At 42.3% G+C, this 26,375-nt stretch overlaps 2 long non-coding RNA genes and 1 other non-coding gene across 5 annotated transcripts in view; 1 reads left to right on the top strand and 2 right to left on the bottom strand.

Moving 5' to 3' along the window:
• Positions 1 to 26,375, bottom strand: part of LOC117199656 (uncharacterized) — a 372,975-nt gene that overhangs the window by 24,663 nt on the left and 321,937 nt on the right. For all 3 annotated transcript variants that reach the window (XR_007472596.1, XR_007472597.1, XR_007472595.1), the window contains one exon: positions 1,750 to 1,961. This is a non-coding gene — a long non-coding RNA (uncharacterized LOC117199656). The remainder of the gene's footprint in view (positions 1 to 1,749; positions 1,962 to 26,375) is intronic.
• Positions 2,616 to 26,375, top strand: part of LOC125961639 (uncharacterized) — a 224,384-nt gene continuing 200,624 nt past the window's right edge. The window contains exon 1 of the long non-coding RNA XR_007472617.1: positions 2,616 to 2,657. This is a non-coding gene — a long non-coding RNA (uncharacterized LOC125961639). The remainder of the gene's footprint in view (positions 2,658 to 26,375) is intronic.
• TRNAR-CCG (transfer RNA arginine (anticodon CCG)) lies at positions 22,483 to 22,555 on the bottom strand. Its single transcript has one exon. It is a non-coding gene; the product is annotated as a tRNA-Arg (tRNA).

Raw genomic sequence — 26,375 nt, 5'->3', positions numbered from 1 at the left:
GAAGCACACTCCAGAAAGCAGGAACTGGATGAAAAAATAGGATGGTTCTGTACAGGAACCCATAGGAAGTTTGGTGTTGCTGAAGACAAAATGGCAGAGATGAGGCAGAGGTGGGCAAATGTCAGGTGGTAGAGGGTCCTGAATGCTACACAAAGGGGTGTGAACTTTACCCTGAGGCCACGGAAGGTTTTAGGGAAGAAGTGGCACAGCTCATGTGCATTTCAGGTCAATCACACCAGTGGAAATATGAAGAGGATTTGGCAGGATGGTGTCATGTCAACAGCAGGCTGGAACTCCCAGCATTCCTTGCTCTTCACTCACAGCTGAATATGTTCTGAAGCTTTCTGAGCACTACTCTCCTCCCTCCACAGCAAGGAGGCTTGGAGAGGATTCTGGGAAGTCAGGAACATTCTGGGTTGTCAAGGTCAAAACTGAAAAACCATTCCTGACCAAGAGCAAAGTTGAAATGTTATTAGGCTTCCTAGAGGCCAATGCTGAGGGATGGGAGCCCTTCAGATATAGTGTGAAACCAGAATTGAGACTCTGGGTGGCCATTCACTTTCCTAGTGCTTTGTTGCATCCTTCAGGGTGTTGGCTGGAGCTGAGTGACCGCACAACCGTGGGTTTTGCAAACCTGAGCTCCTAAGTTTCTTTCCTCAAGCTGCCTCTTCCCTGTACCTCATGCTGCAACTTCACCCTTCTATGAACCTCTGACATCTCAGGGTTTGAAGTAAAACTGAAAGTTCCAAAAGGACCACAAGAGACCTTTCCTCCCCAAACTTCTCCTGCCCAAGTATACCCTTTTCTTTTTACTGCATGTCTGTTTCACAGATGTTGGGTTTACTCTGAGTCTGAACTTTGTAGTGAAAGGATGTGATGCTTGGAGTCCAGGCACTTGGGTTTGATTCTGGTTCGGCAGTTTTCTGACCACCTGAACTGCCAATCCATTTAACACATTGAGTCCCAACTTTTCCATCTGCAAAATAGGAAATTAACTAGATGATGCCTGAGGGAGCTTTGAGCTCTCTAATATTCTGTGATTGTAAGAACATCCTGTTACCCATCATTGTCCTGGATGCTGAGGAAAAATAAAATGAAACAAGCCCCAAGCCCACCATCACCTTCATAATATAGCCGTGACACCGATAATAGGCAGATATGCAAATGATGTTGTAGGCAAATGCTCAGGACATGGAAAATTCTTCAGCTCTATTGTCAAGTGAGAAAAAAGGCTACAAGGAAGTACAGTGTGATCTCATTTTTGTAAAATAAGTAAATACATAGAAAAAAATACCCAAAAGGTGATCTCACAGTCATCTCTGGTCATGAAATTTTCTGTGTTTTTGTTCTTGTTTATTTTTATTTTATGATTTTTTTACAAAGAAGGTACATTATTTTTGCAATAATAAAATAAATCTTATAAAATAATAGGAGTATTATCTGGAGGATCATGGATCTATTGACCATTCTTATGAGGAATTAATGAAAACTTTCCAGATGGCCTGACATTTATTCTAGAACGCGATGGTCAAATAAGAGTAATTCATTTCTCAGCAACCCCTCCATCCATCCCTTTCTTTTCTCCTGAGTACGTGATATGGTTTCTCATGAATAAGCATTGACCTCCGCCTCTAAAGTATACACTACTTGAAAGCAAAAGACAATTCTCCTGGTTCTCCAGTATCCTCTCTGAATAAATACCAAGCATTTGTCCCACAGAATATACAGAGTAAATAAACTTGCACTTACGATGCGGATTTTTTTGAAGGCAGAGATGTTGATTTATACTCTGCTCACGCTTGTGCAAAAAATCCTCCATCTCTGGTTTCTCAGTGGTTGGTGCACCAGTTTCCTGAATCTAAGGTCATGAGTTTACTTCCTGCATCACTTAGCTTCACTGTCTCCTTCTGTGGCTTGGACCAAAATCCCAACAACATGTGGCAGTCACTGCACTGGGAAAGCTGAGTAGAGACAGAAAAATAAACCAGCAAAGTACAAGGGACCTAAGATGTGAATGGATGGTTCTATCCTATGAGGTATCATGGAGTTATTGGGGTAGAGCAGAGGTAGAAGGAAGAATGGAGGGAAGAGAAATTAGGGAAAACCCCACTTCTTAGACCTAGGCTAAAACAAGATGAAATCAATCTTGGGAAAAGAGCAGTTGTCTGCTGCACTGCATCTCTTTAAATACCGTCTATCTACATGCCAACAATGCCCAAATTTATGTCTCTAGCCCAGACCTAGCTCCCAAACTCCAGATTAAAATTCAGCTCTCAACTTGATATGTCCACTTGAATACCAAACCAACCTCTCAAACTCAACATGTCCTAAACCAAACTCCTGATCGTTCCTATCCAAGCTTAGGCCATTTGCTGCTTCTCCATCTCAGAAGATGGCAATCAGCTTTCCAGTTGCTTAGGTGAAAATCTAGGAATAAAATACAGATGGCCAAAAAGCACATGAAAAGATGCTCAACATCACTAATTATTAGAGAAATGCAAATCAAAAATACAATGAGGTATCAGCTCACACCGGTCAGAATGGCCATCATCAAAAAATCTACAAACAATAAATGCTGGAGAAGGTACGGAGAAAACCCTCCTACACTGTCAGTCGGAATGTAAATTGATACAGCCACTATGGAGAACAGTATGGAGGTTCCTTAAAAAAACTAAAAATAGAGCTACCATATGAAGTAGCAACCCCACTCCTGGGCATATATCTGGAGAAAACCGTAATTCAAAAACCACATGCACCCCAATGTTCATTGCAGCACTATTTACAATAGATAGGACATGGAAGCAACCTAAATGTCCATTGACAAAGGAATGGATAAAGAGGATGTGGTACGTATATACAATGGAATATTACTCAGCCATAAAAAAGAATGAAATAATACCATTCGCAGCAACGTGGATGGACCTAGAGATTGTCATACTGAGTGAAGTAAGTCAGACAGAGAAAGACAAAAATCATATGATATTGCTTATATGTGAAATCTTTTAAAAAAGGAAAAAAAATGGTGCAGATGAACTTATTCGCAAAACAGAAATAGAGTCACAGATGTAGAAAACAAACTTATGGTTACCAGGAGGGACAGTGTGGGGGAGGGATAAATTGGGAGATTGGGATTGACACATAGACACTACTATATAAAGATTAGATAACTGATAAGGACCTACTGTATAGCACAGGGAACCCTTCTCAATACTCCATAATGACCTATATGGGAAAAGAATCTTAAAAAGAGTGGATATATGTATATGTATAACTGATTCACTTTGCTGTACACCTGAAACTAAGACAACATTGTAAATCAAGTATACTCCAATAAAATTTTTTTTAAATAAATAAAATAAAATCCAGGAATAGGAATTACCTGTGCTGTCTCTCATACCCCACATTTGTCAGGAAATACTCTTGGCTCTATCGTCAGAAAATATTAAAATTCAGCCATTTCTTACCAACCCACCACTACCACTCTGGTCCAAGCCACCATTATCTTTCACTTGCATTACTGTAATAACCTCCTGACTTTTCCCCTCCTGCCTTAACCTCCTACGATCTATTCTAAGCACAGCAGCCAAAGTGATCCTCTTAAGATACACATTATTTTATGCCTTTCATGCCCTGCTCAAAATATTGCACCGGCTCTCCATTCCACTCAAATAAAAGTCAAAGTGTTTTGTAGACAATGGGTCTGCAGACCCGATGTGATATGGTTCCCACTAGTTCTCTCGCCTCCTTTCAACCACTCAGCTTTTACCACATGGCTCTCCTTCCCACTCCTACACAATCACCCACTGCTTACTATTCATGTTTGTGTACATCTTATCTAACTGTTGAGTAATAGGAATAGCTAATCTTTGAAATCTCATATTTGCATAGCAGTTAACAAATTACTTCCATATATAATATTTCATTAAATCCTCACAATAGTGTTGTAAACTAAGTGTTCCTTTTCCCTTTTTACAGGTAATCAATTTAAGGCTCAGAGAGGTTAAGCACCTCACCAAGCTTCACATGGTTAGTAATTGGTACACTTGTATTCAAATATAGGTCTGTTTGACCCTAATGGGTGAAAAGAAGACTTAAAGTTGATTGATTCCTCTTAGATTAAGGTCCTTTACTTAATAATTTTATTTAATCTCCTTAATCTATCATCTTCTCTCCTTCCGTTAGGCCCTACTCCGTTACGCAAGGTGTCTTGTACGTAGCAAATGATCATAAAATGTTGATAAGCATCATTGTCGTCCTCATCATCATCCTCATCCTTACATTACAAACTCTATCTTTTGAGCCCTTGCTTCAGTCTTTATGGGTCATGTTCTTTTTAGTTCTTCATTCATGAACTAAAGAAAGAGACTTGTGGGCAGCAAGGATGGATAAATTCGGTAGGCAATAACTGTCTGTGTTTCTTTTTCTTCTTTCTAAAAATTGCTACCTATTTGTTCCCACTGTCTGTGACCATTCCCAAAGAGATGCTTGGTTCATTGAGTTCCTACCTAATTCCCTTCCCACCAGCAATGCAGTTATTCAACTTGCCAATTGTCTGTTTCCAAGTGGCCTCACAGTTCCCATTTGTAAAAGTCAATATGGTCTAACTCATCATTATTCCCTAAATGGTTCACTTATATCCTGGGATATAATTCCTTTTCTTCCTTTTCAGAAAGTGTTCAAAGCTTGTTCAGTTATCTAGTCAACAAGTATTTGTTTAGCAACTAACATAGCCCAACCTCTGATATAGGAATTGGGAATAGACAAAGAGACAGGTCCTTGGCCTTCTGATGGTGTAACAATGGACAAAGATAGGAACTGAGGAAATTTTAATCTGTACCTAGGATATAAATATCTGAGATTTACCTAGGAGATCAATCAATCTCCATTTTACGGATTTTAAAACTGAATCCCAATTTTTAAAAACAGTTTTCAGTTTTTTATACTAATTATTTTTATCCCAACAGGCTTTAAGTTTTTAAAAGATCATGTACCCATTTTTTAAAATACTATTTTTAAGTGATTTTGATGGTTCACAGTTTTCTTAATTGAAGATGCCAGTTAAGGCTTCTAATTAGCATGAGGCTGTGTTGCTACACTAAATTGATTTCATTCCAGCAAAATTAGAAAAACTTGACATTTTGCTGAGGCTGTGCATTACTAATAAGTTTAAATATATTTTTTCTATTATAATCGTCACAATTTGTGTGTGTGTGGATTCCTGGGGATTCAGGGAGAACAGTTTAAGAAAATCTGCTAAGATAGGAGAATAATGATGCCAGCATCAAGACCAGGGCCCGAAGTCTTGTTGTCTACCCATATTTCTCCATTGATCATTCATTCAACAACCATTCCTTAAACCCCAGCTGTGCTCTGGTTTCTCTGGTATGTACTGTGATACAAAGAGCTACAGAAGCTCTCAGATAAGAAGGAGGCTGAGAATTGTAGGCTTGTGAGTAGTGAACCATTCAAAGAAGTCAGACTAAGTGGAGGAATAGTGAACAGAAGTTTGGAAGAGGTATGAAGGGATCTGGTTTTAAGAATTTAACTCTATTTCTGCTTTGTTTCAGAACTTTTCTCTTTTGTTGTGTTTCTCCTTTTAATTATTGTTCAAAATTCTTTATACCAGCATGTCATAGTTTATTCAACTTGACCCCATCATTAGATATTTGAAATTTTTACACTGTTAAAAATAATATGTATGACCTTCATTTATTCCATAAACACTTACTGAGCATCTACTAAGTGTATGACACAATTCTCTCGTATGTGGTTAGGAAGTTGATTCAGGCAGAATGTCTGAATAAGTTTTCAGCCTAGTAGAATATAGCTAGATCATTAGGTAGATCTACTCATGCCATAAGAGGAATTGCACGAGTGCTGTAAGAGATGCCCAGTTACACTTCTAGAACAAATGATTCTATAATTCAGGGTCAGTGAATTATAAAAGACAGGAAGATTAAATTAGAATAGTTAGGGCAAATCATTCAATGTCTTGAGCTCCAAGCTAGAGAGCCTGTGCTACTTTTAGAGATCAGTGGGTTACCATCCATTAAGGCATCATAGAATAATGGTTAAAAGAGCACAGATCCAACAATAAAACGTTTAAATAAATCATGATATGTACAAATAAAGGAACACCTTGAAGCCATTAAAATAAGTGGTAGAAGAATAACTAGTGGCTTGAAAAGGATTTATAATACTATCTGCATAGAAATGTCAAATCATAAAGCAATATATCCAGTATGATCCCAATTTTGTATCAGAAACAAAATATAGAAAAAAGCTGGAAAGACAAGCTCAGCAATTTCTTCCTGGTTATTTCAGAGTATAGGGATTATGAGGGATTTCATTTTTTTCTCTGTGTTTTGCTTTCTTTTTTCCATTTTTTCAACTGAGCACTTAATACACCCCTAATTGTTCAGTATTTGGATTGTTTCCAGTTTCCATTATTGGAAGTAATGGTTTGCTGAACATCCTTGTACATAAATATTTGTATGCGTACCTGTCCATTCATGTTAAGTGGAATTTGGGATCATGAGGTGTGCCCACAGGACACATGTTAGTTTGGTATTTAAATTTTTAACTTAAAAAATAAAAAATACATGGACTCTGGAGCCCGACTCCCTATGTTTGAACGTGAACCCCACTGCTTCCTAGACTGTAACCTCCAGCAAGTTACAGTAGTTTTCTGTGCCTCATTTCACTCTTTTTAAAATGAGGCTATTAACTGCACCCTCCTCATGGGGTCGTTGGGAAGATTAGAGGCATTATTTCCTACAAGGGCTTAGAGCAGTGCCCGGCATATGGTGAGTGTTTAATAAATGTTAGAAATCATGGATTTTTATTGTTGATAATACGATAACGAGTTTTCTTATTTTGTTTCTCCCTGGTGCTTTTTTTTGGCGGGGGTGGGGGATTCATTTAATCTTTTCTATTAGGACAGTATCTCATACCTGCCAAGTAATCTTTTACTCTCATCATTTCTTCCTATAACCACTTTAGAAAACGCTTTTTAAGGATAATCCCCAGGTCACACAGCATACAAACCATTTGTTCTTCTGCTCTTGATATGAAAACTTATTTTTTTAATATTCTTTCAACTATCCAAACACTAGTCACAACATATTTTGGCATGGAAGTTAGTTAGGATGTAGTTCTACAATGTCAAAATCAATTTTGAAAGAACACTGGGCTCCCTAAAGGATTTCAAGCTTCACTTTTCAAGGGAATATTACAGCTTGAACAAGCATTTGTTCCCAACATTTCCCTCTGGGGCCTTACTGAGATATCAGATGAAAGCAAGAGAAGGGGTCTTTTTTTTTATAAAGTAAAAGACGTTCCTGCCAGAAGCAATTACTTAGCATGGAAGAACGCATCCTTTAAAATGTGGGGGTTTTGTAGAGGATAAACCTATCACACAAAATGTTCCGTTAAACAAAGCCTTCCTTGCAACGTGAAGCTCCTTTAGGATCCAGACTATTCTATACGGTGGCAAAAGAAATAAGCCCCTTCCAGAATCCTTTGCACCTCCCTCCCTACATATCTGTAACTGATAGAAAAATAATACGTATGCCTCACAGGAAAGGAGTACTGCAATCAGGATACCTTGTGTTTAGACCCGCTCTGCTGCTAATTACATGGGTGACATTGCACTAATGGTTACAATATAACTTCTCTGAATTTCCATTTTCTATCTGTAGAAAGGAGGCATAGAATCAGCTGATTTCCAAGTTCCTTTCGGTCCAACATTCTAACTTGCTTTTCCTTCTTTTGTCATTTCCTTCCAGACTTGGCTCAGAATTAGGAATGCATTAAATATTACAGCAGAATTCCCCTTAGCGCTTGGAGAGAGAGGGTGAAAATTCCTAGGCTAATATTTTCTTCCTTAACACACAACCCATATTTACAAGAAGCTATTAGGCGTCAGATACTGTTCTGTGGTGGAGACACATCGTGCACAAAATAGAAACAGTCGAAGTCCTTTGAAGTTTACCACAGCTCAGACAGTGAAGCAAGGGATGACAATTAAATTCGATAGGTGCTCTAACTTCGAGGATAGCCAGCTTTGAGATGCTGTGATTTTAAAGCTGGACCAACAGGAGAGAAGATTCTCATTGTACCGAGGTGTCAGTTTCTTCAGTCAACCCTCCCTGGCCCTTCTCACAATCTTTAGTCCAGACTGAGGAGATGTTCCACCTCAGGGCTCCCACGGCACCTGTGCTTACTGCCATCTGACCCTTTAATACATTGCTTTCACAAGGTCTGTGGATCTGTGTCTACCCCAATAGACAGCAAGGACGTCAAGAAGTAAGACGATTTTCATTTCATTTCATTCCTCCACCTACTTTAGCATACAGCACAGTTCTTGATGCCTAGCTGGGGACCAGAAAATGTTTGCTGACAAGAATTAAGAAGTAATCCATTTACCACTTGAGAAAAGCTGTGATAGGTGGTGGGACTCAGGATCTAATTAGAGTCTGATCAGCCCAGGAGTCAAGGTCCATCTCTGGCCAACATAATACCGTCTTACATAGAAAATGTCCAAATAAAGGTAATTCTTTGATTATCTTCATTCTCATGTACAGTTTTCTTTTACTGCTCAGGTATCTGTAATTCCCACGTTTAAAAAGCCATCTGGGAGCATGACATTAGCAAAGCTCTATGATTTCTCTGCAAGAGGTGAACACAGGTACACACAGAATAACTTGACATTTCTCTGGCTTTTTCTGTTCAGTATTGGGGTCTTATCAGCAAGGGGTCCCTAACTCTCATTTCAGGGTGCACGTTTCTAATAAACTCAATACAAGTCCAAAATTAACAGAAGTATTTTAATACAGCTCTAAAGTATTGGCACCACTGTGCTGATTGTCTAAAAGCAGACAAGCCACATTCTGATGAAGTTCTGGGGTACCCCTGCCAGGCAACCTCTTTTGCCAGCTTGAATCAGAAGGAAAACTTTCTGAGTGTGCAGCTGGCTTGTTGTCTGGGGATCTGCGGGTGAGTTATCAGCTAACACCTTTGCTTCCTCCGCCACCTGGCCCTGATCCATCTTTCCTCCTTTTATTTCTTCAGCTCCTCTCGCTCTTCAGAAGCGGAGTCTCTTTGTTCTCTCTGAAAGCCCAGCTCTCTTCCACCTCCTTGGCTTTACGTGGAATGAACTTCTGGCATCAACACTCTTCCACTTTCCAAACCATCTTCACTTATTCAAATCTTTCTCGTTTCCAAGGTCCAAATCACATAGCAAATGCTCCAACATGTCTTTTCTGATTGCTCCAGCTTAATATAGCCTTTCCCTCCTCTGAGCTTTATACGGAACCCTCTATTTATACATATTCTTCTTATAACTTCCTGCCTGGTGTTCTGGGAATTCATGGACTGGCCTTATCTTCCCTGCTAGCTGCAGGCTCACTGAAGGATGATTCATTGCTGTATATTCCCAGCACCCAGTACATTTGAGACTGTAGCGTGGATTGGTACTCCCACTCTTGGATTTCTCATTCTTCAAAATAATAGACGAAACTGGGGTTTGAAAGGAGTGAGGGAAAACTGAGAGACTTGGTGGCTATAGAACTTCCTCAGATTGCATCCTTTGTTCCCTCTGGTCTGCGCTCAAGGTAGGCTGATTCTTGGATGGAAAGCATTCAATTCCAAGGAAACAGTGTGAAAGAAGGCATAAAGATGTGAGGAAGCATTGACTCCTGTAAACTGTGGAGTGACTTGAGTGCTGAGTCCACAGTGGAAAAGGAGATGTAACTGGAAAGGTAGAGAATCTTCAGATGGAGAGCTACCCAAGGATGTTAAGCATGTGTGCTTCTGAAAGATGACCCTGAATGTGGTTTGATTAAAGACTAGGAAGGGGCAGGGCAACCAGCTAAGGGAAAGTTCATTGCGATTCATTGACAATACAATTTATTTTGATTTACCCTGGGGTGGAAGAAGAAGAAATGGTACATTTGGAGAGCATGCAAACACCTTTTTGACAATTAAAAAGACTTGCAAAAAACAAATGAGCTAACTGTACATGGAAGCCTTCAAAAAACCAAGGCAACACACAAATGTAGGATATGTATTTCCCCAGGCTAAGGGAAGAAGGCCACTTCAAATTAAGCTCTGTTTCCAGGCACATCCTATTTATTCATTTTATTTGCACAGTGATTTACACCTATTTTTATTTGCCACATCCATTGTTCCCTAGAAAATGAGGAGGACAAAGGTACTACAGAAGCTGGCTGAGCTAAGAGAGGGGAGCAAAGCACAGACCATTAAATTCAAAAATGTATTTTAAACTAACACAACATTGTAAATCAACTATACTCCAATAAAATTTTTTTAATGTATTTTAAAGTAAAAAAATCCAAAACATACTCTTTTCTTTTAACTCTTCATACTTATGTGTCTCTGGGTAAATTTTGGTTCATTTCCGTCCTGGGATTAATGGCCGAATTCAAAGTAAATAACTAGTGTTCACTGAAAAAGGTATTTCCCTTCATCTTAGTTCCTTTTTTCGTCTGTTTTGGATATTCTGCCTTCTTGGGGCTGCCATTTTGAGAGTTCTAAAAATAATATGTAAAGAGAGATGATAAGTGGAGAGAAATTCGAGGGGAGGAAGGAACCCAGAGTTGGTTACCTTGAATTGTGCCCTTCTTCCCCCTTCACTGGGCAGAGCACTTGATGAAGAGCCACAGGACTGACATTCTTGTCCAGGGTCTTTTATGAATTCTCTAAAGTCCATTTTCCTATATGATAAGTGGGATTAACAATAATAACAGCTAACCTTTAGAACCCTTTGCTCTATAATATATCTCAGGGGCCAGCAGCTATAGTTTGTAGACCAAATTAACAAATCCAGCACACCACTTGTATAGCCAAGAGCTAAGAATGATTTTTACATTCTAAATGATGGGGGTAGGAATCAAAATAATAATGATGTTCTGTGACATGTGAAAATTATGTGAAATCTAATTTTGGTGTCCATAAATAAAATTGTATTACCATACAGACATAACCATTCATTTATCTATTGTCTACAATGCGTTCCACATTGTCCTAGTTCAGGCTGCTATAACAAAATACCAGAGACCAGTGACTTAACAGAAATTTATTTCTCAAGGTTCTGGAGACCAGGAAGTTCAAGATCAAGGTGCTGGCAGATTCAGTGTCTGGCGAGAACCCTTTTCCTGGTTCATATACAGCTGTCTTCTCACTGTGTCCTTACATGGTGAAGAGCAGAGAGAGATTAATTCTTTGTCTTCTTATAAGGGCACTAATTCCATCAGGTGGGCCCCATACTCATGACCTCATCTAAACCTAATTACCTCCCAAAGGCCCCGCCTCCAAATACCATCACATTGGGCGTTTAGGGTCTCAACATCTGAATGTTGGAGAGACACAAATATGCAGGTCATAACACACTGCAGTGGGAGAGCTCAGTAGCTACAACAGAGACCACATGGCCTGCAAAACCTAACGCATTTACTATCTGATCCTTTACAGAAAATGTTTGCTGACACCTGCTCTATGCTTTCCATAGTCGTACTAGTGAGTTTCCCCCATTTTCCCATTTTACAGGTGAGGAGACTAGGAAATAGAGTGATTTCTCTAGTTAACTATTACACAGGTAGGAAGTGGACTCAGAATCCATACCACCCAGGTAGTCAGACTCCAAAATGTTCATTCTCCTACTCTATACAATGCTGTCTTCCTACTCTTCTGTGTTGTTCCCCAAAGCAATCATTCAAAATCCCTTGAATGAGTTTGAAGTTGAAGTCCATGGGCTCTGAGAAGTCTTCCTCCACTACTTCAGCCCCTATGACTCGTTTTCTCTTCCTAAATTTTCATATCACTTTTGGTTCCATATTTGGTGGCTCTTAGCCACCCACTGCAGTCACTGTGTTCCTCTCCCAGTAGATTGTGAAACCCATTGAGAACAGGTGATATGCCTTTATTCTTACACCCCTGCCATTAGCACAGCGCTGACTTGTGACAGGAGCTCGAAAACTGCGAGTTGATTGAACAAGTGTGACTTAATAGGTGAGCATGACTCTTCTCCCCTCTACTGAAGTAAGATCATTTAGGCCAGGGATCAAAACCTCAGCTTCCTATGTTTCTCCCCACAGGGAAGAGAACAATTCTAGTTCCCAATGGTCCACTATTAGAGAGTCCCTGCACTGATTGAAAATGAAATTAAAGATGCTATAACCCTCGTTTATTGACAAAGGTGTTTGACCCAATCCACTGAGAGGGACTGCCTGCTTTGGGGCCATTTCAGGGTTTTCTTCTCAGTTCATCCTTCCTATTGCTAGCCGGGTCATTTCTGTTCTCTCTTCAAGAGCCTTTATTGACTCACCATTATCTACAGAATCAAGTCCAATTTCCTCAGCTCGGCAGTCAGAATCCTCATGCGTTTGAGCTCAACCAACTCTCCAGCTATGTCTTTCCCTCTGTTTTCTCACACCCTAGATTCCTCAATATTCCCCAAACCGCTATCCTCTTCCTGTGACCATGCCTTTTGACCATGCTGGTTCTCACCCACACGTCTCCATCCACCAATATCTTCAAATGCTAAATGCCATGTTGAAATGCCACCTCCTTGAGGACAAGGAATATGCCTCAGTCATCTCCACTTGTCCTATAGTGTCCTTAACCCAGCAGCTGCACACAGTAAGTGTTCAATATTGGCTTGTTTGCTGTTAGGTTCCAATCCTTTATCCATCTACCTAATCTCACCTGGATCCGTTATGGCTAGATAGGGGTAGGGGCACCGTGTGAGGGCAGGGAAAGGAGCAAAGGCTTCTCTGTCTTCCTCAGGCTCATTCACTCATTTCATCCAGCATTTATTAAGCACCTACAATGTGCCAGGCAACATGCTGAAATTTTACATTTATTATCATTCTGTCACTTACATTCCCATGTGAGAGGTACTATTATTAGTTTCGTTAGGCAAAAAAAGAGAAACCTGGGCTCAGAGAGGTGGTGCAAATTGCCCAAGGTCACACAGCAAATTTATGTCTGATCATAGAACAAACCTATGGTCTTTCCATTATATGTCATCACCCTAAGACAAAAACCCTGACAGCAAGGAGCTCATAGACTTAGAAAGGATTTGAGTTTTATAGCCTGTTCATTGATATATTCATCCATTCATTCTACAAATATCGCACCAGGCATCGGGACCACAGCTGTGAAGAGCAAGCAGGGGTCCTGCCATCTTGGACATTACATTAAGTGGGAGATGTGTAATAAACAAAGAAATAAACAAAATAATTATAGACTGTGATAAGTGCTATGATGAAGGCCACCATTTGTGGTAGACTTAGGGCAAGGTTCTTTGAGGAACAGACGTTAAACTGGAGACCTCAAGAACGAGAATGAGATTCGTCATGGGCCAGGAGGAGAACTTTCAAAGTAGCGAGAACAGCTAGCGCAAAGGCCCTGAGACTTGCAATACACTGGGCTGATTCGCAAAACAGAAAGGAGGCCAATGTGGCCCAGCAAGAGAGATGGGGGTGATGCCAGGTGAAGTTGGAGGGCTGGAAAACCGCCATGTGACTCCATGTTGTGGAAAGAAGCCGTCCATCCGATGTGATCATAAGCACTTTGTGAATGGTAAACACCCCACAGAGGTAACTGATTAGTACAGTTCTAAAAACTCGAATCCTGGTGTATTATTCATCACATTTTTAGATTTTAGAGAGGTAATGTAGTGAGTATAGAGAAGTTACGAAATACCTTAGCAGGGACTAGAGTATACCCCATAACCAAACACATTAATATTTCTGCAGTGAAGCATGTGAATACCCACACTAAGGGGGATAAATAAAGGGTACAGATAACTTCGTGGCAATTCAAGGCAAGTGTTACTGACAAATAAGTTTGTCAGCTCAGTTTTTACCCAAAATGGGTGACAAAATTTTGCTTTTCACAGTATATTAGATTTCAAGGTTATACATAAGGGATGGTGAATTGGTGTCGGTCTCATCCCTGCTCTTCTCTTTTCCTCTCTCTGCCAGAAATGCTCCCTGCACAGCTGCTTGGGTCCTTACCCACCTTGTTAATCTTCAAAGCCCAGGTCAGGTGCCACCTCTGAGAATCCACTCCTGTACCCCATTCCCAGGGGAAGTTAATTTTTCTGGCTCCTAGCTTCTTCTGTACATTGCACGAATAGCTGTTGCCTTGTCGAGCTGTACTGTAAGTCTGTATCTATAGCACTGAGCCCTTGAGGGCAGCAAGCACGTCTCACCCACCCTTAGTCTCAAGACTGAGCACGGTGCTCCACTCAAGATGTTGCTCAAACATTGCTTGCCGAATTGAGCTCACTGACCTTCCACCAGGTCTCCCTTCCTTTGGCATGATTCTTCATCAACAGCGTCCACACACTCTCTGTTTTATCTGGATAAGACAACTGCTTTGACATACTCAAAAATTCGGCTGTGGGGCTTCCCTGGTGGCGCAGTGGTTGAGAGTCCACCTGCCGATGCAGGGGACACGGGTTCGTGCCCCGGTCCAGGAAGATCCCAAATGCTGCGGAGTGGCTGGGCCTATGAGCCATGACCACTAGAGACCCTGGCTCCTTTATTCAATGGCTCTGACATTTTCTAGGACCTTGGAGTTTCCACTGGACCCTCTGCATCCAACCAGCAGGCAAAGGATGGGAGAGAACATGAGAATTTCCTGGCAGGGACAACAGATCTGAAAGGGATATTCACCATTTCTGCCCATTTGTTATTGGCTGTAACTTGTTTACACAACCACATCTAACTATAAAGGAGGCAGGAAATTTCATCCAGTGGTATGCTCAGAGGAAGAGGAAGGAGGTCTAGGGAGTGTCTGGCTAGTCTCTGAAACAATCTCCATCAACAAAACTTATTTTTCAATGGGAAAAATAACCTATTTTCTGTTGAAAGAAGGCAACCACTGTTCAAACATCTAAGAAACAACCATTTTCTTTGACTCTAGAGTCAAAATCCTAGTGCAGTCCCTCAGTGATCACCCAGGCAGTATCCCATGATGATGACATATTTCAAGAATGCTGTACGTTCAGCAAAGCCTACAGACACTTCCAGTGCCTCCCTCTCGTCATCTGTGGATTACCTCCTTAGAATTCTTCCCTTCCATCATACATCGTTTTGGATGATCTGCTTCTTGTCCAAACCCTTTGGATAACTGGGTCCATTTGGTCCGACTGGAAGGCAGAGAAGCAAACTGACCTCAGTGACCTTTCCCATCTAAAAGAGTGATGGGTGTGTAAAGAGGCGGAAAACATAGGAAACCCAAGAAAGTAAATCATAATTCATTGAGGAGGTAAAACAAAGGAAGTTCATGTGACTTATTCACATACAGATTTTTTTTAATTGTCAAATGAGGAACTCTACAAACCTGGGTGGGGTTTTCAACATGATTGGTCTAGCTGAAACAGAGGGGGAAGTGAAAGTCAAGGGACAGAATGGAACATTGATTTGGGGTACAAAACCTACACTATCACAAATGTTTGGGTTTGTTTTTCAAACACCTTAAGATCTGTGTTGCAAAGAGAAAACCTCTGACAATCTGGTGGGTGGCCATGAAAACGTACTGCTCAACTCTTCCGCGATGAGAAGCATAGTTGACTAAATGCCCTGTTGCTGGGCCCGCTACTGCGTTCGTGCCAAGACCACACACACCCCCCCAAAGGATGCTCCCTGCAAATGACTGAGGATGGCAAGGTGACTAGCCGCAGCCCATTTCTGCAGGACAGAGAACTGCTGTCATGGGCAGTTTGGGCTCAAGGACTCCCACTGGCTAGCCAAATACTAGATTTTAGATGTGCACTCCGATGTGAGATTCTTTCTCCCCAATTCCTCCTTCCCCCTCTCCTTTCGCAGGTGTGAGACCTGCACTGGGGTCTGAAAGCTCTCCCTGCCTCCTCTACTTCCTCCTCTTTCTTCACAGGTGTTTCCTCCAACAAATCTCTTGGGCATTTCCTCCTGTCCTAGTGTGTGCTTCTCAGAAACCAAACTTCCACATTAGTCCATTCAGATTTCCAGGTGATCCAGTCAGAGATATTTTTTAATAGCTCCTCTTACATTTAGTGTGAATTTTATCCAGATAGTTGGAAAGAACTGATCATAGAAAGACAAGTGTTCTCACAGTCCTTGACCCAAGGAATTTCTGGCATCTGAAGAAACTCTCCTCTCAGACCCCGCTGAGTAACAGTAATAATAGTTACCACAACAAAATCCTCTCATCTTTACTCTGCAGTAACCAGCTAAATTATATGGGTGGGTACCAAATTCTCACTTTAGAGGTCAGAGGTCCCAGAATGCTGAGGTGACTTGATGAAGTGACCATGCGTTAGTGGACAGCACGGTGAAGACCGACATCGTCCAGCCCCTGGTCCTCTATGTCTCCCATGCTGCCACATTACATAACCTCATCTTTCACACCCAACCGCAGGACGGAATCAACTCAGGAAACCTGAAGTGGCCATTTGACTGACATGATTAGCCAACTCAACCTAAAGAAGCTCATTTACGCAAAACAAATAGACATCAATTCCATGGGTATTTTTCAACCACCCTTAGTTGACTGGTCAGAGTCACTCTCAGCAACCTGAAAGGCCCCATCAGGTTCTGAATAGAATCCCAGTGCCCAGAACCATGCCAACAATACAGATGTATTCTTTGCCTCACAATTATTGGACTGACATTGGGGTTTCCCAAAGAGCAATATCTGTTTTTCAAATATGACAAAGTTACAGCTGTCTTTGTAAAAGCAGCTCATTTCGATGGCAGACTGAAGACCATACATGTTGTGGCAAAAAGCAATTACCGATAATAGCATTTATTGCACCCGTACTTTGCTGCAAACACTGCGCCAGAACACCCTCAATTATTGCCCCATTTTGCAAATGAGAAGATTGAGGCTTGGAGATATTAAGCAACTTACCCAGTGAGTCACAGCTAATAAGTGATAGAGATGAGATTCAACTGAGATTAGACAATCACTCTATCATTCTATCTCCTTCCCAAGAATACTCTAGAATCGAGCATAAAAGTGCCCATTTTGACCCAATAATGGGGGCAAACAAGACTGAAATCATGAAAAATCCAGGAGAATCACCTACTTAAAAGAAAATATTTTCTACTGCTTCATTCAAACTGGATGAACTAAGTGATACCTAGAGAGGGTGTTCAGACATTTTGAGCTATGAGCTCAGTGGAAGAGGTTTATAATTATCTCATTAAATGCTTAATAAACTAATGCTTCCAAGGTGCTTGGTGACTTCAAACCATCTCTCTGTAATATTTTCTGCAGATCTCTGTGATTTTGTTGACATTCTAATAGATGAGCTTGAAAAGCCATAGGAAATTGCCCAGAGAGAAGATGAAAGAGAACAAGGTACCGTGATTTTTCATTTTGCTGAGAATGGTCTTGGTCATGCCCGTGCAAGCAGGCCTTGAATGTACCTTCCAGTCCTCTCCTTGACCACAATGATCAACCCACACCAAAGGCTGCAAATGAGCACTGTCATAGGTCAGATTCATTTCTTACCATGTTACCAAATTTAGGAGGGCTCATCTTCAGACAGGAAGAATAGCTCCAGGACAGCCAGACTCAGAGAAATGAGGAAACCAGAATAAATGAGAAAAAAGGCCAACCTAGTCAGTATATTCATCCATTACTTTATTCATTCCCCAACAAATATATATTGAGTGCCTGTTTTAGGTCAGGCACTGCGTTAGGAACTGTGAACAAAACAGACATGTTCTCTAGCCATGAGAAGGAAAGAGAGATGCCAAAGAAAGTACTGCCTGCCCCATGGCCATGACCCTTTCCTTGTTCCAACCCCAGTGGATGAATCACGATGCTTTACAGCTAATCATAGTAACTGCACTCGCCTTGCCAGAGACGGGTTTGGGGCTAGACATGTGACATGCTTCTGGTCCATGGCACGTAAGGAGGAGGACTTCTTGGAAAGATTCCCTCCCTAATACATGAAAGGAGCCCTTTTCGCACACATTCCCTCCTTTCTTATCTGAAACGATGTCTTAAGAAGAAGACATGATGCTTGAAGCTGAGGCAGCCATGTTGCAACCATGAGGAGAGTCATTGTCAAAACTCTAAGGACGGAAGAACAGAAAGGTGTGCAGTGCATGGGCCCTCGGTGATGTGCATCAGAGTCTAGCAAACATGTGATCAGCTCAGATGGGCTTAATCCTTCTTAGGATGTGTGACGTGTCATGTTTTATACATAATTACAATAAAGAAACGTGAAAACCTGTAGCCTCCATTTATTCCAGCTCTATTTTGTACCAGGTGATGGATAAGATGCTTTTCACAATATCTTTTTTCATCAGCACAACAGAGGTGAGCTGATGCTCACAGGAAAAAGGTGAGACAGCCACCTCCTACTTACCCACACCAGCTGCAATTTTTAATCTCTAGCATCCCTTCCCCCCTTCTTCTGTTAACAGCACCTCAGTTTTCCTGTGGGGAACCACATTCCATGTAGTTCTGGATGAACCATCAATCATGGTATCCTGGTCCCTCTGCCACATATCTGACACTTAGTAAGGCCTGAAAAACTACTAACGGCCTCTCTAAAGCAGACTTGTCTTGTTTTCTTGACTCCATTTTATATATGTTTATATGTAAAAAATCTGTCCTCTTCCAAAGACTTGACTCATTTTTTTTCAAGTGGATCATTTCTTTCATATCTTTTCTAGGAAACCACTTACTCTAAAAAGATTTGCTATATAACAAAGTTTCTACCTGAGAGACAAGTAAAGTTCCGGTCTCCCAAATTCCAAGTTTTCTCTCCACAGACTAGCTCTGGAGGTAGGTAAAGAAGGTACACCATTACCAGGGAAAAAGGAGTTAGGAAATATGTGGGGAGACTCTCCCCACTCACACTTGTTAGAGAAATATTGTAAACAAACGCAAACTCTGAACACACAGATTTCCCTGAAAGTGCACTGTCACTGCCAGGAAAATATCGCACGTGTTTAACACTGGAAAGAAATGCAGAGATAAGCTTTGCCTAGAAAGTTCACGAATATTTGCAATCTGTTGATGTGGCTTACTACGAACTTTTAGATTCACACTGCTCAGACTGTATGGTGCAGAGGCTGGCAAAGTATAACTCGAGGGCCAATCTGGCCTATCCCCCTGTTTTTGTTAATATGGTTTTATTGGACCACAGCCAAGCCCACCTGTTTAGATATTGTTTATGGCTGATTTTACACCACGATGGCAGAGTTGAGTCTTTGTGACAGAGATCATTTGTCCTGCTAAGCCTAACATATTTACTCTCTGGCCCTTTATAGGAAAAGATTGCCCATCGCTGGTCTAGTTTAACAATATCAGTGATGATGATCGGTTATTGAACATCTGCACTGATCACCACATTTTGGTCTCAGCCCCTCTGAAACAGATACCCAGTCTCATTTTCCCAAAACGGAAGCAAAATGAAGCATAGAGACCTTTAGCAACCTACAAAAAAGCAACACAGACAAAGCAAGGACCCAAGCCTAGACATGTACATTCATTTACTAATATTTGTTGATCAACTGCTATGTGCTGGGCATGAACCAAGTGCAGAGAACACAGTGGTAAAAAAAAAAAAAAAACACTGCACCACTGCATTGGGAATTCCCTGGCGGTCCAGTGGTTAGGACTTGGTGCTTTTACTGCCTGGGCCTGGGTCAGGGAACTAAGATCCCACAAGCTGCATGGTGTGGACAAAAAAAAAGTGCATATTACATATGGTTACCAGTTGTATGAGAAAAGCTGTGAGAGAAAAGTATAGGGTAAAGGGTATTAGAGAAAGAAAAGTGGGGGTCAAGTGTAAGTAGGAGGCGGGGTGGGGGTGGGGGTCGTCCCTCAGGCTGGATTTCCAAGATAGCAGAGCCTGCAGTAAGCTTACTTGCAAAGGCTTTATTGGGAAGTGGAGTCCAGGGCAGCGAGGCAAGGAATGAGGGAAAGCAGATGCAAGGTGATGTTTACCAAGCTGGCACCAGCCTTGCAAGAAAGTACAGCCAATGGCTCAGACGATGGGCCAGATGGGAAAACTTGGACAGCTTGTCCAGGAGAAGGAAGGGAGATAGATGTATCTATTGGCTCGTTCCCTTCTCCTGCCTTCCCTGAGGAATGCTGAGACAGCCTGAGCTGTTAGGAGGCCAGGTGATACTCAGAAGGTTGGGCTGCCCATCAAGAAAGTTGCCCCAGCACAGAAGATCAGAAGAGGCTTAGAAAATCTAGGAGACCCACAAAGTGGATCAGTCAGGGGCCAAGGTCAGGGAGCCTCTCTGAGGAAGTGACGTTTCCACTTGAAACTTGAGAAATGAAGTGAATGAAAGGAAGGAAATGTTATAAAGGCTGAGGTGAAAGGAAGTGCAAAGGTCCTGAGGCAGGGAGAGATGGGCATATTTGGGAAACTGAAAAAGACTTGGGGCTCAGAAGTTCCACTCCACAGATCCATATGCCTGCTCTACCACTTACTAGCTGTGTGACCTGGGGAAGTTTCTGAACCTCTCTGAGCTTCTGTTTCCTCACCTGTAAAACGGAGATCATACTTGTTCCTATTTCAGAGAGAGATCGTAGAATTAAACTAAACATCATGCGTTAAGTACTTAACACAGTGTCAGGCTCATAAAAGGCAAACAGTAACGCTAGCCATTGATTTTATTATTATTAATACTACTACTGTTATTACTTACTCTGACCTATTGAATTAAAATAGCTGAAGATGGGCCCTGGAATTGGCATGCTTAGAAAACCCCTGTGATGATTTGTATTACAATTCAGTCTTCTGTAAAAGGTTTGTGCATAAAAACCCTTGCCACACCTCCCTGCAGGGCCAGTGAATTTCTCAATTCTACTGTTAGGTTTGGCCCATTGGATTTCTTTGGCCAGTGGACTGTGAGCCACACCCTGCAAAGGTCTAAGGTGACTCTGCCTACCTGAGGTTGCGTTCTTAGACTCTTGCCTTCAGCCAGAACTGCCCATTGTGCTTTGGGGCTGTTCCTTCCAAGGCAGTCACAGATCAAAAAAGCCTATGGAGGACTTCCCTGGTGGCAAAGTGGTTAAGAATCCACCTGCCAATGCAGGGGACATGGGTTTGAGCCCTGGTCCGGGAAGATCTCACATGCTGCAGAGCAACTAAGCCTGTGCGCCACAACTACTAAGCCTGCACTCTAGAGCCTGCGAGCCATAACTACTGAGCCCAAATGCCACAACTACTGAAGCCCATGCGCCTAGAGCCCATGCTCCGCATCAAGAGAAGCCACCGCAATGAGAAGCATGCACACAGCAACGAAGAGGAGCCCCCGCTCAGCGCAACTAGGGAAAGCTCACGTGCAGCAACGAAGACCCAAAACAGCCAAAAATAATCAATCAATCAATAAAGCAAAAACAAACAAACAAACAAAACCCTATGAAACTGACCCATAATCAACACACAGCCTGAAGCAGAGGCCCTGCTGACTGTAGGCATCATGTAACATGAAAAGAAAATAAATTTTAGTGATTATAAGCACTGAGATCTAGGGAGTAGGGGGGTTCTTTGTTATGCAGCAAAACTGATAAATACACTCCCTACTGATTCTTTTATGCATGAAATTATGAAAATATAAAACACCGAGGCTCCGCTCTGGGCTCTTAGGAGAGCTTCTTTTTCGCAGGGACAGATATCTGTGCAGAGACTCAAAGAGATACACGTATGTATTGAGATGGAGGCGTGGGAAATGATAGTATCAGAGAATTAGCTCTCCTAGCTGACGTTCTCAAATACCCAGAGCTAACATGAATGCATTCACTCAAATCTCTCCAGGCTCTTTTGTAAAGGGGGCAGCCCCTTCCTAGCTTTGACATACACCCCTCCTTCTGCACATACCACCTGGGTGATTTCTGTTCCCTTCTAGGCATCTTGAGATGCGCATTTTCATTTTCTGCTGACAGCAGAGGGCACTGGATATGAGTGCCTTTCTAAGCTGTCATATGGATGCTATATTTTTTATTGTCATAATTAACACTATCATCATTATCATTGTCATCATCATCATCAGGCTTGGCCCACAAATACATCAAGATGTGTACATCAATTTGTTGCGTGTGAATTAGTCTGGGGGATCAGAGTCCTGAGCCCAAGGTCACTGGTCAATCACAACCAAAAGCCCTAGAGAAAAAGAGAACCTGGCAGTGTTTAGGATCTGAAAGGGAACGTCAGCAGAGCTTGCTGACCTGGTGTGAACCAAGTATCCTGAATAGGCACTTCACAAAAACCCACAGAACTTTGCCCGCTTAGAGTCTCCACACTGTTCCACTGACACTCACTGAATGACCACACCCAGTGCCTTTCGATGACTCTGCAGGGCACCATGCCACCACCATAGCTAAGATGATCTTTCATTCTTTATCAACATCACCACAGTTATGTTTGGTTTTGTTTTTTAATATTTATTTATTTGGCTGTGCCGGGTCTTAGTTGCGGCATGTGGGATCTAGTTCCCAGACCAGGGATCGAACCTGGGCCCCCTGCACTCGGAGCACAGAGTCTTAACCACTGGACCATCAAGGAAGTCCCCTCACTGCAGTTTTACAGGCTCTCTACAGTGTTGTGTTTTCAGGTTTTCTTATCTCCTGAGCCTTTTTTACACAATCCCTGTTCTTTTCATTCTTTCCGCTATGCTGTCCAGGCAACTGGCTTTTCTTGCCTGCTTCCATGCATGTCACAGACTGGCACACTCCACAGCGTTTGCTCCAATTAATTCTTTGTTTTGTTTGACTTCTAGCCAACAGCCAGCGACTCCCTGGTTTTACTCCAGGTTGCTCAAATAAATAAACTAAATGTTAATGTGTTGCTCATTGATGATAATTAAGTACAGAGATGGGATAACCAGAAATAATGTTTTTCTAGGCGTCCACAGTAGCACAGTAGTGGTATTGGGTTTTGGTTTGGTTTGGTTTAGCGAGGGTGGTGGTGGTAAGGATGTCCCTTCTTTAACATTCATTATCTCATTTGATTCTCTCAACAGCCTGGCAAAGTAGACAGGACAGGAATTATTATCTGTATTTCACAGATGAGGAACCCAAATTGAGAAAAATTACATGACTTACTTGCCCAAAGTGACACAGCTCAAAAAAAGCTAACTGTGGGGCTTCCCTGGTGGTGCAGTGGTTGAGAGTCCGCCTGCCGATGCGGGGGACATGGGTTCGTGCCCCAGTCCGGGAGGATCCCACATGCCGCGGAACGGCTGGGCCCGTGAGCCATGGCCGCTGAATCTGCGTGTCCAGAGCCTGTGCTCCACAATGGGAGAGGCCACAACAGTGAGAGGCCCGCGTACCGCAAAATTAAAAAAAAAAAGCTAACTGTGGCTAAAACTCAGCCAACCTGATTCCCAGGTCAGCCAGACTGTTGTGAGTGGCTCCATTTCCCATCAGGTGGAATAATAATAATACTTTACATAATGCGTTATATACACGTTGACATTTTCTGGATTGCTTTCCATTGACCTGCAGTTGTGTGAGATGCTCTATAAGAAAAAAATTGTGGTCAAATACGTCTGGACTATGTTATATACTATGTCCCCCTCTGTATTTCACCATGTTGATTAGTACATGACAGCCCCTGAGAAGTCCTGCTGTACACGACTTAAACAAATGTATGACCCAGAATTCTCCGAACATATTTGACCATGAGGAGGTAAGAGTGGAAGCAGAGAGACTACATCCCAACAATACAGGCAAGAGGTTGGGGATATCTGAGCGAAGGGGAATGGTAGCAGAGGTGCTGCGACAAGTAGATTCTGGAATATTTCAGATGCAGAGCCAATCGGGTTCACTGGTGGTAAAGGGTAAGAAAATGAGTGGAGGCAAGGATGACCTGGAGATGTTAGGTCTGAGCAAATAGATGAATAGAATGGCCACTTCCTTAGAGAAGCTCTCCCTGGACTAATAACCCCGCCTTATCTTACAGCAGCAGACCCCTTGCCTTCAGAGATTGCACAGTTTAATTTTATCTTTGTGGCTGGGATTTTTACAGTGGTTGAGCTTATAGTTTTTGGCTTACCACTGCACCCCAGTGTCTAGCACATTGTAGTCAATAAATATTTGCTGAATAAATGAATGAACAGAGGCTACCATGTAGCAGCCGCTTAACAAACTGTAGCTACCATATTATTAATCTACCTAGTATGTAGGTCTTATTAACATTACTAGTTGATTTAGTATGAAGTGGGGTGTTGGAGAAAGGTGCGAGAGGAGTGACTGCTAATGGGAAGGAAAAGAGGGTCAGAAGACCCAGTTCTTATGGGAGCCCTGCCCCTATATTTCTGTACTTGGGTGAGTCCCTTCCCTTCTCTGAGTCAGTTCTTCCACCCCATTCAACAAGGGGTAGAACAATACGATTTCCATCAACTCTGAGCCTTCCCGCCCATGAGTCTAAGTAGAAGCATGACCTGTGTCCTCAGGAATGTGCCATGTAGCACCGCCCAGTACAGACCATGTCTGACCAAATGGCCCATCATCTAGTAGAGCCTAAGTCCTTTAGCACTGCAGTCACCAAGAGGACTTCCTGGAGGTTTTCCTTCCTCCTCCTTCCAAGAGCCTGAAGTAACGGATGAATATGGTGAGATTCAGTGGAGGAAAAGCCTTTTCCTGTTTTCATTCCTCTCAATCCAATGGACAAGCCTGCAGTAGGAGCTTGCCTCTTTCCTGTCCCCAAAGAAGGACACTTGAGCAAAATCCATTGCTCCTCTAGACCTCGCTATGCTCTGAACCTTACTTCCTACATCAGAAGTAGTACTTCTCTTCTCTTCTAGATAGGAATACAAAAAAACAAAACAAAACAGAACATTTCCCATCTGAACATTTTTTTGAACCATTCTCCCAAAAGGCTGGTGTTGGGTTCCCAGATCTGGGCAGCTTGCATGACCAGTGGCCTCACCGTAGTACACGCAATGGGTCTACACGATTTCACTCGCTCTATGAGAGCTCTTCCAGACAGGGCTACTGGGCAAATGATGTTCATCTTCAGTTCGTTCAATGTTGTTTTTCACTTGGTTGCCCAGAGCAAACATCTACCCTGAGAGATTCTCCCCCTGGGGACACTCTGTCATTGCTTTCCTTGGTGCAGATGTTTTAAGAGTCCCCCAGTGCTAAGGCCTTGCTTGCCTCTTTCTTTCCCCAGAAGAGGTCACTACTTGATTAAGAAAACAGTAGCTTGACCCCAGCCCTCAGTCCCCCCACTGCTATTTAATGAACAGTTCTTCTCAGCGGTTAATAACCAAACACCAACAGCTGCCCAATCCTTCCTAATATTCTCATCATTGATTTTATTATCATTGTTATTGTGAAAAATATTCATATCGCCACATCAGTCTTGCTTTGCATAGATCCCAGCATGACGGTCATTTTATTTCCTCCTCAAACTGACCCTCGTGGCTACTTAGCCTAGTTTACAGGTGAAAAGACCGAAGAACAAGGAGATGAACTGGCTTACGTAAAGATTATCAACCCACATCTCCATAACAAGTTCAGGTGTGGAAAGAAAAGGCATCAGAGTTTCATTGGCTGAGCCACCCTTCTAAAGGCAGGAGAGAAAGACTGGAACATGGCAACATTTCAAGGTGAGAAGTGTCACCCTATGAAGACAGAAGGGAGGTGATCTGAAAGCCGGTGGCTTAGCTGGAGAACAACCCAGCATCCTTTCTGTTTTCAGGATTCCCAGAAAGTAAACAGCAGAAGCCCAGCTACAAAGACAATGGCAGCAGAAGAACCCACCTGGCCATCATAGGGATGGGATCAAAGATCAGGCTGATGAACCGTGGATTCTTTGTCACTGAATGAAGTGCCTGAAATGCATGGTTACATCACTGTCAGTGATGGGTTTCCAGTAACATATAGAGGAAAAATGGGGTAGAGTGGACAGGTAGTGATTTACTAGAGCTGTACCAGAGACTCACAGGAACAAGAGGCTTAGAGAACAAGATCATAGCAGTCTGGACGATTAAAGAAGAGGAAGCTCAACAGTGACCTTAGAGGAAAAAGGAAGAATGCAGCTGAATACCACCATCAAAGTTGACCTAGTCGTATTTATTTCTAAGTGACCATTTAGCCTCAAAATCTCAGAAGCAACAGTCATACAGCCAAGATTCCAAATCTGAGAAGCAAGGTCCCAGAAGTATCCGATGGGCCAAGCCCTGGACATTTGCTCAGCTCTGGTGACCTAGGGATGAGGGTTGAGTCTATCCTCTCTGACATCTGTGGCGGGTGAAGGGCGCTTCTCTCCAAGATTACAAAAAAGAGATTCCATACCGACAGAGGAGGAGGTTGGATGCTGGACAGCTCCCTAAATGGAAGTCTAAGAGAGCTCACCACATGTGAGGTTGATATGCACC

Source organism: Orcinus orca, chromosome 17 (assembly GCF_937001465.1).
Source record: "Orcinus orca chromosome 17, mOrcOrc1.1, whole genome shotgun sequence".
Taxonomy (NCBI): domain Eukaryota; kingdom Metazoa; phylum Chordata; class Mammalia; order Artiodactyla; family Delphinidae; genus Orcinus; species Orcinus orca.
Note: the sequence above shows the minus strand (reverse complement) of the source record. Positions and strands in the feature narration are given on the sequence as shown.